Below are 18894 nucleotides of genomic sequence, written 5' to 3' on the forward strand. Positions count from 1 at the left end.
TGTCCATGGCTCACGGGCCCAGCCGCTCCGCGGCATGTGGCATCCTCCCGGACCGGGGCACGAACCCGCGTCCCCTGCATCGGTAGGCGGACTCTCAGCCACTGCGCCACCAGGGAAGCCCCATCTTTTCTTAAAATAAAGGTTATGCCTACCACAGGGGATTGTACTACAATTGGTTTTCAAAGCCACCATAGCTGATTGAATTTCAAAACAGAATTTATGAAAGATAACACTTACAAATATTTAAGCATTCCATTTAAATATTGTTGATATTAAAACCATCTATTTCCTTTGCAAATTAACTCACCCATTCCAGAATACCTTTTTTTGCTAGCAGTGTACCAAAGGACACATTTTTTACCTTCCACACTAATAGCAAAAGACGTTAGGTGGGTAACAAAAGAAATGAGTTCAGTGGGCCCTCCTCCACATCTGTGGGTTCCACAATCTTGAGTTCAACCCACCTTGGATCAAAAATATTGAGAAAAAAATTCCAGAAAGTTCCAAAATGCAAAACTTGAATTTGCCATGCACTGACAATTATTTACATATAATTTACATTGTATTAGGTATTATAAGTAATCTACAGATGATTTAAAGTATGCAGGAGGGTGTGCGTAGGTTATGCAAATATTACACCATTTTATATAAGCATCCTCAGATTTTGGTATCTACGGGGGGCCTGAAAGCAATCCCATCCCCGGGGATAATGAGGGACACCTGTACTGGGTAAATGCTTCGTGTAACAGTTCAAAACCTGTAATGGCACTCCACTGACTATGAGGGACATTGCATTCAGAGTTGTCCATGACCTGGTTCCAAGCTAACTTTCGGGACTTACTTGTGACTGTGTTTTTTTATGAGGCTTCTGTTATTCAGGAGGATAACTACTGCAGATGAAGGAATAAGTGATACGAATTATAACTGACATAATGCAGTGATTTAAACAGTTATTAGCTTCCTCTCTTCACTTTTCTGCTGTATTGCACATTCCTGTTTACATGTTCCCATTTGTTACCTGTATGTGTGTGTGGCTTACTCCTAGCCACGAGATCTTTAATTCTAAGACCTGTAGCACTGGTACCTTATCTTCACCCAGAGTCTTCCTAAGAAAGTATTACTTCCTTGAGTCTTCTTCAATTAGCTGACCTTGTCTAGGTGGCCATCATCCTCTTTATCCTCTTTTATCTTCCCAAAGTATTTGTAAGCTCATCATGTTTTCCTCCCATCTTTTTTTTTATATAAAGATTTAAAATAAGATCCAAGACTAACATCTTGGGATTCTTGTAAGAATGTCTCCAAGAACTGCTGCTTCTTGGTCAATCTCCACCAAGACCCTGGTTAAGCTTCAAGGTTCTCCTGGGTTCTTCCGCCATATTCTGAGAAGTACATGACACCCACCCTCCAGAGATAACTGTTCCTACAATATTTGTTAGTCTTCTTTTCTTGTTTCTCCCCTTATAACCTACTCCCATTCTTTTCTAAGATTAGATATTTACTTATTTAAGTAGATACTAAATAATCACTTTTCTCTTTGAAATATCCCCTGAATTCCAAGCTCTCTGCTCCCATAGCATCCTCTGGCTTAAGCCTTCAACATGTTCTTCTATACCAGGAGTTCCTAACTATTTTGTGCCATGAACCCCTTTGGCAGCCTGGTGAAGCCCATGCATCAAATAAAAACATGGGATTACAAGGGAGACAGATGATATTGAAATACAGTTATCAAACTATTTTAAAAATTATGAAATAATTTATGTGCTTCTTTATTAGTAAATTAAATAAGATATAGCAGTGGTTCTAATTATTGCCTTAATTTTGAAGAAGTGATGAGCATAAATAATATATCTATAACACCCATGATATATGAAAAGAGTTATAATTTCTTTTGGTGACAAAGTCACAGGTTCCACTAATACTACTGTGGTTTGTTACCAAATGCATTCATTTCAATTAGCAGTTAGTAAAAGTAAACATGTAAGTTTTTTCTAACCACAGATTTCTCTCCCCCCACCCTTTGACAAGATCATGAACATTTAGCTTAACTTCCTGCCTCTGTTCCAACCAGAACAGTCACCCACAGGGCATGCCTTCAGAGTTCTCTTTCTAAAATGCAGATCTTAACAAGTCACTTTCCTGTATACTAGGGAATACAATGTGGGTCCCTATCATCCATAGAGGCATTCTCCTGCAGTAGTACAGAAATGGAATTCATCTGAAATGCAAATTTCCTGGACTTCCACTGCAATTCTGCAGATCTAGGTGAGCCTGGAACACTGCATTTTAAAAATAACTATGAGGAAGTCTTGCACTAGTGGTCCATAGACCAGACTTTGCAAAACAGGAGAGAGTCCAACCTTGTAAGCATCACCTTTAACACCCTTCACAGTCTGCCTCGCCACACCTACCCTTCCAGTTCTACTCCGGCCTCACAGAATTACTATCCATTCTCCAAACCGAGGGGGAGAATGCCCTTCCTTCCCCACCCCTCCTGCTCCACACGATGTACACATTTCTCTGCTTGCTTAAATCTTGCTCATTCTTAAAGGCTCAACTCCAATACGACTTTCTCTCTGAAGCTTCTGCAACTTTCTCACTCAGGCTGATACAATCTTGTTTTCCCTGACAATTTCTAATCATGCCGTTCTGTAGTAAATTATGCCAGGCTTCTGCAAAGGCAGAGGGCCCCAAACTCAGAGCTGCCTGAAAGATAGTTGTGAATTCATTTAGCACTCAGCATACACTGTGGAGAAGGAGAGAGAAATTACTGAGCAGCAATCAAGTCCTGCAGGTCAATAGAGGAATAAGACAAGTCCTTACTTTCAAAGGGCTAATGTTCCCCTGTTTATCTTCTTCACTCTTCATATACTCCAGCCCTTTCTTAAGTCCTAAAGTCATCTAATTACTTCAGCTCACATTAATCATTTCTTTTTTGATGCCCTATACCAGGATCATACTGTTTTCCTTCTCATCCAACCATCCATCCATCCATCCATCCAGTATTTATTGAGTTTCTACTATGTGCCAGGCAATGTGATAGGCAACTGGGAATGTAAAACCTGTGAACAGGTACCTGCCCTCAAAGTTCTTAGAGTGTCAACTGCTCTCTCGTTGATATTTTTGTCTTCTGGCTAGGCTGGAAGTTCTTTGAAGGCAGAGAAAGTTTTGTACATTTTTGTAGTCTTCACTGCATCTAGTACCTCACTGGCACAGCGAGTGTTGCAAACGCCTTTGAAAGAGTAAGTGAAATACTTGTTTTCCAAGCCTCCTTTCCCACTCAGAGCTCCCCTTACCTGATACTGCTAAACTGAAGGGAAAAGAAGCCTCTTTGCAATATCCTGGAGAAAAATTCCTTCGGGAGCTGGAGATGGGATTTTGATTCTCCTCTCACAGAAAAACAAGTCCCAAGAACACAAACTGCAGTTCCCCCGGCAGACTGTTGCTGTGACGCATCCGTTGCTAAGAGAAAAGAGGCTAGTCCTCTGCTGAGATTGACAAAGCAGCCTCACCAATAAAATGCCAGCTTCCTAACAGTCTCTTTCAGAGCAGGCTTGTGATTGGTTACTATGATGCTGACACGAACTGGAACTAAGTCCGCAGTTTCCCCTAGCAAGGGACTTGTATCGAGGGCTGCAGCCTGGCCTTACGCCAGGGCCGTCAGGCTTGGTCCATGCCTCGCACCGAGAGCAACCGTAATCAAAGGAGAACCCTTCTAGGGTGTGGTCTCCAGCAGCAGACAGTGAAGGGTGAGATGAAGATTTAGGGCTGCTGCTCTGTTTACCCCAGCTACTACCTGGGGCCGTCCCAGGAGCCTGCCCTAGATTCCCGTCTGAGAGAAAACCCGGCTCGATTGGGTGTCGTGATATCCTAGAACTTTTAATGTGTTATATTTTTTTCTTGCTAAAATAACTTTTGTATAGAGTTTGAGACAAACTGGCAGTATGAATCTCAGGTAAGAAGATTAAACCCCTCAGCAAAACAAAAATTAATTTTATCTATGATTATGGATCCTATGGGATTCTTACAGTCAAGCTCATCTCCCTGAACAGTTACTCGCCCTCCCCTCCTTTAAAAAATAATTAAAACTGCCTAATTTGTAATCTGGCAGAATTTAATAAAGTAATTCAATTGACTGCTGTAATTGGTCTAAATTAATTTTTTACACCCAATTTAAACAAAAATATTTGGCAATAGGCTTATAGATTCATAACATATCTGAAATTTAATGACCCTAAATAAGATGATTTTACATGGTGTGTAGGAAGATCATGTACATTCTTTCAAATATCTGAAGAATTTGTGCTTGCAAAATGCAAATAAATTTTACTAAAGAAATCATTAAAAAAAATAAAACTGGCAGGAGGATTTATTATTGTGACATTGTGAAAACCTTTTCCCAGGCTCTTCCACTTTCTGACACTGAAAGGTTAGTTTTCCCCTGGCCTCAGCCCTGAAGTCTTCTTTTCTTACTCTTTGCACTCTCCTGGCGGCATCGTAGCTATTCCCCTTAGCTTTAACCATCCTCCAAACATATCGGAGACTTCCATTTCTATACTCTCAGCCTAGTACATCTCTTAAATTCCAGACTTGAAATTCCACTGAATTTCTTGGATATATCCAAACATGTCTAGCTTAGTTCATGGTGTTTAGTAGTTGCTAAGTAAAGATATTGAGTCAATAAGTGAATAAAGATATTGAATGAATAATTACTATACCAGAGGTATCACAGTTTCGCAGAAGCAAAAATCAACTTATTACCTTTCACGTGTCTTTCAGGTATCTTTGGGAAACTTTTTCAACTTCTTTGTTTTCTACCTTAGGTAATAGTATCCACTGTCCATTATTTTGCAAAGCAAGAAATCTGAGTCATCCATGATTCCTACCATCCACAGTCAACATGTTACTAGATCCTGTCATTTTCCTTTTCTAAATTCTCTCTCAAATAATCCATTTCTTCTTAGCGATCTTCACTGCCTCTGACTTATTTTAGGTGGTAATAATGGTCTCTTGACTTGTTCTGCCTCTTCCTCTCTAATTTATTTGCTACGGTGCCATGGAGTGTTCTGAAACAGAGATTCAATCCTGTTCTCACCCTGTTTACATATTTCAATCTGGCATATGAAACCCTGTACAAATAGGGTTCTGAAGGATACCTTAAAGATATCTGGAAGATAATGAGTTATGTTTCTAAACTCACTTCCTGCCTCTCGCCTCAACTCAACCCACGTTTTAGCGCAGTGTTTCTCAACTGAACCCCTTAAGAGCCGAGAGGCATGAAACCATAGGGGCTGGGGGTTCATAATAGGCTGATAGTAAGAGGGGTTACAGCTTGAAATAGACTTCTGCAACTGAGATATATTTGTTTCATACAAAGAATTCATGAGGTTTTTGTATTCTGCTCCACAATGTGTTCATGTTTGCTTTCTTTTTTTTTTTAACATCTTTATTGGAGTATAATTGCTTTACAATGGTGTGTTAGTTTCTGCTTTACAACAAAGTGAATCAGTTATACATATACATTTGTTCCCATACCTCTTCCCTCTTGTGTCTCCCTCCCTCCCACCCTCCCTATCCCACCCCTCTAGGTGGTCACAACCCACCTAGCTGATCTCCCTGTGCTATGCGGCTGCTTCCCACTAGCTATCCACCCTACATTTGGTAGTGTATATATGTCCATGGCACTTCTCACTTCGTCACAGCTTACCCTTCCCCCTCCCCATATCCTCAAGTCCATGCTCTGGTAGATCTGTGTTTTATTCCCATCCTACCCCTAGACTCTTCATGACATTTTTTTTTCTTAGATTCCATATATATGTGTTAGCATATATTTTCATTTTTTAATATGTCTAAAATCCTTATTCAATTATATCTCAATAAACTGGGGGAAAATGTCTAAAATTACTATTAACTAAAATTGACATAAAATTGAATAAACTCAAAGAAGCCCCAGACACGCTCATCCTGTGACTTTCCATAGCTCCTGGCATTCTGCAGCACAGGCCCAGGAGTTTGTGTGTCCCAGGATGAGAGGTGGCAGAGCTCTGGTTATGCAGAGCCCTTGACTGCTCCTCAAAGATGCCTTGCCCTTTAATAGCTGCGCATCTACTTCTACCTCTACCTCAACCTCTAATGCCTTCCTTCATCTTCATTATTTGGTGAGCTCCTATTTATTTTTCAAGACCCAACTCAAATATCATCTTCTCTGAAAGCCATCCAGACACCCAACAGAATTAGTCATTTTTTTCTCTGTTTTTCCATTATAGCAAGTATTACATTGTGTTGCAATGGTCTGTTGATATGAAGGTCCCCCCCCCGCCACTGGATTTTAGGGCAGGGATGGTGTCTCACTCCTTTCTATCTCCATTGTTTAGCACAGTATCTGACATGGGTATTTAATATATGTTGAATCATTTAATTGATTGACTGTTCTTGATAGCAAATCTAGAAAAAGCTCTCTAAAAAAATTTCTTTGTTTTCTTCCAAAGAATGTCCTTTTCTTAAAAAGATTCATCATCCATTGCACTCAGATTTAAGGAAGTAATATTATGACCTTGTGATTTGGATGACAAACCAAATCATCCTTACAGACACAACAAAGGGATGTCCATTTGGAGGAATGAGTCATAAATCCCAAAACTAAGAAAGTTAGAAATCAAATGGAGAATGTTTAGTAATTTCTTCATTTTAAAAATTCAAATTATAAATGAATGACCCAACATCTCTTCTTTCATGGGAGTGGTCAGAAACAAAACATCCCCATGGTGGGTAGTGAACACTTCTATGCTCTTCCAGGGGATGCTGAGTTAAATTTGCCTGAAATTTGAAGATATTTAAAAATTAGTTTTAGTTTTATTAGTTGAGTGAAAAAGCTGTTACTGAAGATACTTCTCTGATGATTTAAGGACATCTTGATAAGTTTTAGATTGGGTTTACAGAAGGGTAATCTGACAAATTAAATATGAGGTGGCTTTTTACTACTTATTAGTTTAGTGCTTGACTCCCTCACCCCTTTTAAGAATTTTTTTTTATAAGAGTTCAGAAACTAGGGCTTGAGGACCCTGAATAGGAGTCTTCATGCCTTTTGTTTGTCTGCATCAGTATGCCTGGGAGCGAGAGAGGGTGGGAGAGAAGGAAGTGTCTCTGTTTGAGCCCCAGGTTGCTGGGATTATGACATGTTGGCACAGTGCTTGGGGAAACTATCATAACCTACTACATGAGGGACTGAGGAGCATCCCAGAAGAGAACTCAGCTTGAGAAATGAGAAAATAGACAAAAAAGTCTGACCTGGGAACAAAGCTTTAGCTATTGGAGGAGAGGACCAATTGTGGCAATTCTAGAAAAAACATGAACTAAAATTTCAATAAGAAATGGGGGGGACTTCCCTGCTGGCGCAGTGGCTAAGAATTCGCCTGCCAATGCAGGGGACAAGGGTTCGAGCCCTGGTCCAGGAAGATCCCACAGCAGAGCAACTAAGCCCGTGCACCACAACTACTGAGCCTGTGCTCTAGAGCCCACGAGCCACAACTACTGAGCCCATGTGCTTAGAGCCCGTGCTCCACAACAAGAGAAGCCACCACAATGAGAAGCCTGCACACCACAATGAAGAGTAGCCTCCGAGGGCTCGCCTCAACTGCAGAAAGCCCGCACAGAGCAACGAAGACCCAACGCAGCCAAAAATAAATAAATAAATAAATAAATAATTAAGGGACACATATTAAAAAAAAAAAGAGCCAGTGAAATATCAGTTCTACATGTATAATGATTATTACCATTAGGACACTTTAAATAATACTGTCCTTAAAGTTAGAAAATTATGTTGGAGCCTAAATTTGTCACTTTCTGGTTAAGTAACATCAGACAAGCTGTTAAACTCTCTATACCTCAGTTTTACATCTGCAAAATCTGGGATAATAATGCTTCCCTCAGAGCCAAGTCAGATAAAGGGTGAGAGCAACCACACTGCTGCTGTAAATGGCATTCTTCAAAAAAGATGAAACTTCACCGTAGTGAATTGGAAATACGTTGTCAGTTAGTTCAGGTTTCCACAGGGGACTTTGTACATACCAGGAGAGAGATAAAATTGATGCTTCCCTCAACCAAGTAGACAGTTTCAGATTTGAAATAAAATCTATGCTGAATATTTTTGCCATATGAGGGTATAAATCACAAGGTTTAAACAAAAGGAAATGTTGCCACCCCTGATTCAGCAAGTTTTAATATTTAAATTTTGAACAGTTCAATATGTTCCCAATAACAATTTATTTAGAAATAACTAGTTTAGAAAATTGTGATTTGAATTTCTGTACACTCGAAATAACCTATTTCAAGTGTACAGAAAGAGTGTACATGTTTGTTAGTGGAAATCAGTTTTTCCCTATTTCCACTAAATATATGGTAAAATAAAATTTTAAAGAATATTAGTATGAAGGGATGCCAGATTATTAGCCTATCCAGATTACCCACAGATCTTAAATCTGTTCCTTCCCCACAGTACTGCCATTAAAAAGGCCAGCACAGTGCCTCAAACATGGTACATGCTCAATGAACAGTTGTTGAATTAAAATGATCTGAAATTCTGTTCAAAGTGAATGATAGACATTGCCTCCGCCATTTGGTGACAATTAAAGGTAAATTTGAATACTCAACTGTCTGCTAGACATTTCCACTCAGATGTCTAATACAGAGTTATCCAAAGTGTGCCCCTCAGATCAGAACCAGCCAGGAAATATTTGTTTCTAGTTTACCCCTCCACGAAATATTTGCTACCTGTCTACAACAAAAGAAGTACAGAAATTGAAAGTGCTTAAAGACTTTCTAGCATTTTTAATAGAGTAACTGTTTTATGTTACATATGAACAAAACTGGTTTGTATTCTAAATGTCTTTATTGCATTTTCTAGCAATTTATTTGTACTGTATTTCACATAAGCATCAGTCTGTGAGAGAAATGGAAACAAAACCAAATCAAGTCGCCTCCAACAGTCTGTGAAGCACTTAATAGACATCTCAAACACATGTTCAAAACTGAACTCCTGATTCTCTCCACTCACCTGCTCATCCTGCTGTCTTCTTCACCTCAACTGATGGCCACTCCATTTTTACGGTTACTCAGGCAAGAACCCAAGAGTCATCCTTTGACTCCTTTGCTTCCATCTTTCACCCTTTTGGGATATATTTTCGACACTGCAATCAGAGGGATACACTTGTAAAACATAAGTCAAATCATGCCAATTGTCTGCTCAAAACCCTCCAAAGGCTCCCATTTCACTCTGTGTAAAAGCCAAAGTTCAAAGTCCTCACAATGGCCTACAAGATCCAGCTTAACCTGGCCCCTGTTACTAGGCTCATTTCCTATCACTCTTGCCTGTGGCTCACACCTCTGCAGACACTGGCCTCCTTGGGTTACTCGAATACACTAGGCAGGCTCCTGATTGGCTGTTCCCTCTGCCTGGGACACTTAAACCAGATCTCCTTCATGTTTTTGTTAAAACGTTAACTTCTCAGTGAGGCCTACCCCGACCATATTTAAAATGGCAACTTCTCCTCATTCCCCTTTTCTCTGCTTGATTTTTTTCTGATAGTATTTATCACCTTCTAAAACACTCTATAATTTACTTATTATAGTCATTGACTGTCTTTGCCCACTAAACTCTAAACTCTACAAGGTCAGAAGTTTCTGTCTTTTTCATTGCTGCATCCCCAGTGCCTAAATCTATGTTTGCCATATAGAAGGTGCACCATGTACTGTTCATTAAATAATTTGGAAAAAGCACTTTGGGGAGTAATTTAGCAGTAGCTATTAAAACTGAAAATGTATATATCCGATAATCCAGCAATTCTACTCCTGGATATTTACCCTAGAGGAACTCTTACACACATGCATGAGGAAATGGTTCACAGATGTTCACTGCAGAATTTTTTTGTAATGGCAAAAGATAGAAACAACCTAAATGTCCATTAGTAGGGAAATGGAAAGAATGCTATGGTGTAGTAAATAAATTGCCATAAAACTGCTAAAATAAATAAACTTGAATGGATATAGCTCAGAACCAAAATGGTGAGGTAAATGTTGAAGACTACGTGCAGAGCAGTGTCATCTTTGTGAACAAAAACATGCATAAACGATTTCTGTTTATTATGGGTACATGTGCGTAAGAAAAATATTACAAATGAACTATTGAGATGATTCACACCAATTCATGACAGAAGGTTCCATTTGGGGAGGGATTGTTAATTCTACAATGTTTTATTTCTTATAAGATAAAAAGACTGGAAACAAAATAAAATGTAAAATTTGTTGCATTTGAGGTTGTGGATATTGAGTGAGATTAATATGGTTTTTTTTTGTACTTTTCTGTATTTGAAATTTTCTCAGTTAAAAAAAATTGTCTTGTGCTTCCCTGGTGGTGCAGTGGTTGAGAATCCGCCTGCCAATGCAGGGGACAGGGGTTCGAGCCTTGATCTGGGAAGATCCCACATGCCACGGAGCAACTGGGCCCATGAGCCACAGTTACTGAGCCTGCGCGTCTGGAGCCTGTGCTCCGCAACCAGAGAGGCCGCGAGAGTGAGAGGCCCGCGCACCGCGATGAAGAGTGGACCCCGCTTGCCACAACTAGACAAAGCCCTCGCACAGAAACGAAGGCCCAACACAGCCATAAATAAATTAAAAAAAAAAAAAATTGTCTTCTAGACTTCAAGATCTTTAAGAGCCGGAAATGAGTTTTATTCATATTCCTATCCATAGTACCTAATACTCTTACTAGAATTTAGGAGGTCCTCAAGAAATACTTGAATATATACGTATTGAATAAATAAACATTTTAATTTATAAAAAGAGGAGGAATTAAGGGGTAAAGAAGATGAGTGGCACAGATGTAAAAAGAAAGCTAAGAAATATTTTGGATTGACATGAGCATGACTTAATACTCGTGCTACCTAAGACTCTCAGCTGCCCTATGTTACTCTGAAACAGACAGGATTTTTGAGATGGCAAGAAGATAAAGATGTGAAAAAAGCTCTCTTCCATCCATCAGTTACCAAGAATGCTGTAGGGATTCATTGGTTATTGTAGTAGTGTTTCCAAATTCCCAAAAGAAATCAATCTTTGAGATTCAGGAACAAAAAGAAAAAAAATGGAACTCCTGAAATAATAACTTATTTTGCATTTTTCATAACTTTTTTTACATGTTTTTAAAATATAATGAGTAAACATAATAAGCAATTTATTATTTATTATAGGGTTATACTAAAAGTTCCAGAAGTTTCTTTCTGTTTTAAAAAATATAGTAATAAAAGTGTCATTTATTATTTTTATGAGCCAATATATTGGACAAGATGGTATATTTCAGTTACATGCTACCTGTTATAGATATTTCATAATAAAAATCATTAAAAGAGGGAAGCATTAATGCAAAATAAATTTTTATTTTCTAAATAAAAATCATTTTTAAAGATAAAAAGTAAAAATATTTAATATTTAAAAAGTTATTCTTCAAATGACAATTTAAAACACATAAAACATTAATAGACTTATCCAAGAGATTTGATCTTTGTTTTGTGACAAATGAGAGAAAATTCCTCTTATTCTGTATTTGATGTTGGTTCAGCTGTTAAAAGTGCTTCCAAAAGTATTATCAGATTGGGCATTAGGGCATATGTTGCTTTTTATAAGCTCATTTACTATTTTCACAATGAAAATATTTGGTCTGTTGTACAAAGAACTATATACTTCAGTGATCTGGAAAATGCAGCAAACAGGATTAGATAATACTTAAACAATGTTAACACTTGGATCTCCTAGCAAGATCAATAGTGTTACATAGAAATATGTTGAAATCACCAATTTATGAAGCTATTTTGCTTGCAAAATGTCATTTCTTGAAATACCATCCACAGGATTAGCACAACGTATTCTATGTATATAATTATTAATTATATACATATATACTAAAATTAATTATATAAATATATATTAAACATATTACTATTTATGTTATCTGTAAAAGTGCTCAATAACACATTTTATAACATGACCAAAATTACAAGCAAGATGGACTGCTTAGATATTAATTGTTTCTGATATGTTCCTGTCATGCTTCCAGAAATGTTGACCTTAATTTTTGACTCTGCATGTCAAGGTTTCCTGTCTTCCTTTTGACTTCATGTCAGTATATTGCTTTGAGCCAATAATATCACTATGTTGATTGTCAAGGTTTAATTTTCCCCTCTATATTGTTTTGGCACCTTTGTCAAAAATCAATTGACTGGGGCTTCCCTGGTGGCGCAGTGGTTGAGAGTCCGCCTGCCGATGCAGGGCACACGGGTTCGTGCCCAGGTCCGGGAGGATCCCACATGCTGCGGAGCGGCTGGGCCCGTGAGCCGTGGCCGCTGAGCCTGCGCGTCCGGAGCCTGTGCTCCGCCACGGGAGAGGCCACAACAGTGAGAGGCCCGCATACCAAAAAAAAAAAAAAAAAAATCAATTGTATATATGTAGGAATCTATTTCTGGACCCACTAGTCTGTTCCATTCCATTTTATTTTTATATGTCTCTTTTCATAAACACCAAGCTGTCATGCTTAAAGAGCTTTATAATAAGTCTTGAAATCAGGTAGGGTAAGTCCTCCAATTTTGTCCTTCTTTTTAATATTTAATTAATTAATTAATTTGGTTGAACTAGGTCTTAGTTGCAGCAGGTGAGTTCCTTAGTGGCGGCTCGCTGGCCACTTAGTTGTGGCTCACTGGCTTCTTAGTTGGAGGCATGTATGTGGGATCTAGTTCCCTGACCAGGGATTGAACCCAGGCCCCCTGCATTGGGAGCATGGAGTCTTAAACACTGCTCCACCAAGGAAGTCTCCTGCCCTTATTTTTAAAAATTGCTTTGGTTATTCTAGGTTCTTTGCATTTCCATAGAAATTTAGAATTAGCTTGTCAATATGTATAAAGCAGCTTGCTGGATTTGATTGAGATTGGGTTGGATCTATAAATGAACTTGGTGAGAACTGACATTTTAATAATACTGAGTCTTGCAATACATGAACACAGCTGATTTTTTCATTAATTTAGATTTTCCAAAAATATGCCAGGCATAGTAATGGGGGCTTTACATGCATCCAATTAATCAAAATTCATCATCCCTTTTTTTAGGCAGATTATACCCGGAAGGAAACAGGAAGGTGGAGAGGTTAAGTAATTCCCTGAGGTCAGGCCGTAGGTGTCATAGAAGGGAATGTGGGCCCCCAGCTGCTTTTTCTATTCACCAGTCTACTTCCAGTCTACTTAACTCAGCTCTAACTAGGACCATCACTTATGCCTGCAAACCTTTCTAAAGTTCAGATTGTTCCTGAACAATCAAGCATTTCAAACTCCCACCATCACTGTTATGGTAAGGAGATAGTATTAAATCATGTGGAGGCATATGGGCATAAGAGATTAAATTACATTTTCCAAATTGCACCTGAGGTTTGAATGTGCCAATTATACACTTTTTTTTTATACACTTTTGACTACCTTGTTCACAGCACTTGGAATTCAGGTTTATGAACAGCATAAAATTCGTGTACCCCACTGCAAGAAAAGATATTCCCATTTATAAAGTAGCCACACCAATTATCCTGGCTTAGGATTTGGAAAAGGTTTTGTAAAATATCTAAAAGCTCTCGATATAATTTGAGAAATTACCTGTTATGGAAATTCAGTGACCTTTACAAACTTGCCCATGGCCAAAAAAGAAAGGAAGAAGGAAATCAATGAAAACAAATCCAAATTGGTTGTCGTTAAAAGTAATCAAAGTTCCTGATCTATTCCTGATGAGTTTAATTAAAAAAGAAAAAGAATTTATGAAAAAAAAGGTTATGGTTGGAGATCTACTCTTAAATAAATATTCAATGACACTTATTAAAGTGTCCATTCAGATAGTTATAAGGACCGCTGCCATGGGATTTTACAATGGAGGAGAGAGATGGGGCTCAACCCCTAATATAGCATGGGCAAGTGGGAATTTGCAGGGTAGGGGTCAACGGATGGAAAATTACTCAAAGAAAACAATAGGGCTAAAGGGAGTTTTGGTTACACTGACCTTGCAGGATTCTTGCTGAAAAAGGGCCAGGATGATCAGACATCACCTGGGGAGTGGTGAAGGATGAGAAACCTGATCACATATTGGAGGGGTGGGAGGGGCGTGGAGTGGTTCTAGTTAGACTGACTTAGCAGGGTTCTTGCTAAAAGCGGATTTTACAAGAAAGTGCACACGTGAGCCTAAGGGAAGGTTTCAGGAGCCTGACCGAAGTCTGGCCAAGCAAAGAACCTTTACTTCAAGTGTTTCCAGTCACACTTGTTTTAAGAACTTTCCCAGGGCTCTTTCAGACCCGGGATCCAGTCTAGAAGAGTCTAGTCAACAGTCCACTAATTTCATAGCAATTCTCCCAAACTGGAAGGCCTAGAGAGGGTACAAGGCTCATGCTTGAAAAATCTTACCCTTCCTGATTTCTTTGTATACAAAACTTAGAATAGGGCTTCCCTGGTGGCACAGTGGATAAGAATCTGCCTGCCAATACAGGGGACACGGGTTCGCTCCCTGGTCTGGGAAGGTCCCACATGCCGCGGAGCAATTAAGCCCGTGTACCACAACTACTGAGCCTGCGCTCTAGAGCCCGCAAGCCACAACTACTGAAGCCCGCGTGCCACAACTACTGAAGCCTGCGTGCCTAGAGCCCGTGCTCTGCAACAAGAGAAGCCACTGCAATGAGAAGCCCGCGCACCGCAACAAAGAGTAGCCCCCGCTCACCGCAACTAGAGAAAGCCCGCGTGCAGCAACGAAGACCCAACACGGCCTAAATAAATAAATAAATAAATAAATAAAAATTAAAAACCAAAAACTTATAATAGAAGGCTGAAGGAATGGACTGCGCGCTCACCCGCTTCCAGGCACTTTACCTCCAGCCTGTCTCTTTTACCCCAGCGAGCAGAGAGTGGAAGCCGGGAACCCACGCGCTCGCACCTCCCGGGTCCGCAGCTCCTGGGCAGTCCGAGAAACCCGAGGAGGGTGGAGCGGGTCGCCTTACGGGTACAGGGAGAGGAGCGAAGGGAGAGAGGCGCCCAGAGAACGGCGACGGCGCCAGGGTCCTTCAGGCAGCCTCCTTCGCCGCAAGTCCTGAAAGACGGCTCCAGAAAGGGCGTGGAAGGGAGCGGAGCGCTGCGGCGGAGGGTCACGGGTTCAATCGGCCGGAGGAGGGAGGATGCCAAGGGCGGCGGCTCCCGACCGCCGGGCTCACGTCGGGCCCCGGGCTGAGCTGAGCCTCAGAGGCTTCTAGGGCTGCTCACCGGCCGCGGACAGAAGGCCGCCCCCACGCTCACTAGCCGGCGCCCCGCTTCCCCCTCCGCGCGCCGCGGCCGCAGGTGAGACGAGCCCCGAAGGGCCCGGAGGCATCAGGTGTCTTGGGAACGGCGCCCGCGGCGCGAAGGGAGAGCCCGCGACGTCTCAAGCCGTCGGTGAGACACGGCGGGAGGGTCGGGCCCCGGACGGCGGCGCCATGGAGGGAACACAGGTGGGAGCGGGGTGCGAGCTGCGGCGGTTCGGCCCCGCGCCCCCTCGGCCGGCCGCCCAAGGTCAGTGGCGGCGACCCCAGCCCGGGGCAGCCGGGACTCAAGCTGCGGCGCCGGGAGACCCTGCCGCACCACCATCCCCCCAAGCCCGGGAAGCCACCTGTGGGCGGGGCCTCGCCTGGGAGGCCTGGGAAGGGGGCGGCCGTCGGCCTGCGGCCGGGGCTGGGGGGCGGGAGGTTCGGAGACACTCTGCAGCTTGCACAGCCAGACTGCGCAAGCCAGACATGACTCAGTGTCCCTTTATTAGAGGGTAGGGGGAGGATGGACTTGGGGCGCAAAGCCGGCGTCTCTGCGCTGGGCAAAAGCAGTTTCCAGCCGGGCTCGGGTCGTGTAAGGAGCTCGCGTCCCTGTCGTCAACTGTGAGGCTTTTACTCTTTACACATATTCCTCGGTTTTCTTTAGTTTTCTGCAGTTCATTCCAGTTAAGCCCCTCCTCGCCGTGAATAAGGAACCTCGGTGTGTTTGTAGATTCTAAGACCAGATATAGTATCTCGGAGAGACTTTCCTGACCTGCGTCTCCACCGACCCTGCATCCTGCCCTCGCCCCGGGTGGGTGTGCAGGAGTGTCGGGCGACACTGTCAGCGGCTAGGGGTCTGGACAGTCTCAGTTTTTAAAGTGCACCTTCAGAAGGGCTTCTCTGACGGTAAACTAAGGTTTGCAGCGAGTTTAGCGGTCAGTCCTTGTGAATGAAACATCTTACGATTTGGGACAGCTTGGTGCGATGTGCTGAATAAATTAATTGTGGTTGGCTCTTTTTCTCTTTGTTCCTGTGGGTTACTGTTACACGGCGTGTGGCTAGTTTGTTTACAGTTTAATTTTACCTGTATCAAAATACAAAGGGCTGAATGTGACCTCAAATCTGTCATTCACCAATATGCTGTATTATTAAGAGCTTCATTATTATGTTACCGTTCATATGCGAGTTTCCATGAACTCGCGTGAATCATCTTCCTTATAAATCCCACAGGTAAAGTCTCCTTAAATGCTGGTGAAAAATATACCTTTTTGAAGAAGGCAATAAAATGTTCTTGAGTGAAAATCCTAAGGGATTAACTTTTTTCTCTCCCTATGTCTTTATCTATGAGTTATTGTACTCGGACTTTGACAGGCATTTTAACACACACACCAGCCATACTTTAATGAGTTCTATCATAATTATTTCATTTTGAAGGTACTGCATATGCTACTGTAAATATGTTTCATGCTCTATTGACTCAGCAATATCCTTTTTTCTTTCTTTCTTTTGTTTTTCTTTTTCTTTTTTTTTGTCTGCGAGGCATGCGGGATCTTAGTTCCCCCACCTGGGATCGAACCCGAGCCCTCTGCAGTGGAAGCACGGAGTCTTAACCACTGGACTGCCAGGGAAGTCCCTATCCTTATTAACCTTTCATTCATCAAGAATTTTAAAACCTTCCCAATGGATAGTTTTTATAGCCAATATCTATTGTTTGGAGATGTTGGGTTTGCTAAGAATGTTTGATTTCAGAACCAGTTGTCGGATTCTAGACTTGGAAAGCACCTAAACAGTGACTTGTTAGATATTGTGTTAGTACAGTTTGAATCCTCCCCCCACCTCATCCCAATCTCTGAGTAGAAGTTATAGTAAAATTATCAAGCAGAGCCAGCCTTTCTATTCTATAAAAAAGAACTCTACTCTCCGTGGTGGTTTGGGGTATTTTATTTTGAACAAGTTTCCATAATATCAATATTAGCCTGAGGGAAAATCCAAGACAGTTTCCAGTTTCTGGAGTAACTTCTTTATCACTTTGGATAAGCTGACTATGAAGACAATAAAACCAACCCCATCCTTTGCAAAGGGATTAAAAAAAAAGTATGAAGTGCTTTGAAAAGTAAAATGTGCTACATAACTCTAAGGCCTTCAATAAAAAGCTAATACAAGTGATGTTGCTGATCGGGACTTGGACTTAAATTGAGATTCTGAGTTCTCCTTTTCAGACTTCCTTTGTAAGTCCCCTGAAGCTCACACTGTCTCTTAAGAACCTTGTTGGCTGTTTAGGAAGCTGCTCTGTCTGCTGGGGCTGTAGGGAAAGTGAGGCTGCTTGTTTAGTGTTAGACCCTATGCAAGGGTTTTATTTGCATCTTCTCACTAGAAACACATGAGGGTAGATATTCTTATTCCCATTTTGCAGAAGAGAAAACTGAGGCTCAGACAGGCTGAGTGACTTGCCTAAGGTCACAGAAGTGTCAAATTTTAGAACCAGGATTAGAAACCAAACAGGATCTGGTTCTCTACATCAGCGGTCCCCAACCTTTTTGGCACCAGGGACCAGTTTCGTGGAAGACAATTCTTCCATGGACTGGGGGAGAGGGGGAGATGGTTCAGGCCGTAATGTAAGCGATGGGGAGCGGCAGCTAAAGCTTCAATTGCTTGCTTGCCGCTCACCTCCTGCTGTGTGGCCTAGGTTCCTAACAGGTCCCCGGGGCTTGGGGACCCCTGCTCTTCATCACATCTTTTACCTTTAACTCAATGGTTTAAAATTTTTTTTTGATAATCTGATGAAATGGTAAGTATTTCCCCGGGAAAAGTGGCCATATCCATATATCTACAAAATTTTGCATATAATTTCTGAGTCCAGCCTACTCTCTGACACCTTACCAGTGCTTTCAGGACACCCTGCTCTAACTATACCTGTTACTGAATGAGGCAGAAAGCATATAACATACTCTATATAGGTACATATAGTCTTTTATTAATAGCAGCCCTTGAATTTGGTAGTTTTCAGTTGGGTAAAAATTCACTCAGTAACTGAAACAAAAAGAAAAATGACGTGCTATGTTCTAATTGATTTTGTAAGCATCAAAAGTGCAGTTTATTTTTTTGTAATTGTAACCACATTCTTTTAATTTTTTATTTAAAAAAATTTTTGTTTTATATTGGAGTATAGTTAATTTACAATGTTGTGTTAGTTCCAGGTGCACAACAAAATGATTCAGTCATACCTATATCTATTCTTTTTCAAATTCTTTTCCCCTATACATTATTACAGAATATTGAGTAGAGTTCAGTAGGTCCTTGTTGATTATCTATTTTGTATATAGTAGTGTGTATATGTTAATCCCAACCTCCTAGTTTATCTCTCTCTCCCACCTTTCCCCTTTGGTAACCCTAAGTTTGTTTTCTATGTCTATGAGTCTGTTTCTGTTTTGTAAATAAGTTCATTTTATCATTTTTTTTAGACTCCACATATAACTGATACCACGATATTTTTCTTTCTTTGTCTGACATCATTTAGTATGATAATCTGTAGGTCCATCCATGTTGCTGCAAATGGC

The sequence above is a fragment of the Physeter macrocephalus genome, chromosome 4 (genome assembly GCF_002837175.3).
Source record: "Physeter macrocephalus isolate SW-GA chromosome 4, ASM283717v5, whole genome shotgun sequence".
In the NCBI taxonomy this organism is placed as follows: Eukaryota; Metazoa; Chordata; class Mammalia; order Artiodactyla; family Physeteridae; genus Physeter; species Physeter macrocephalus.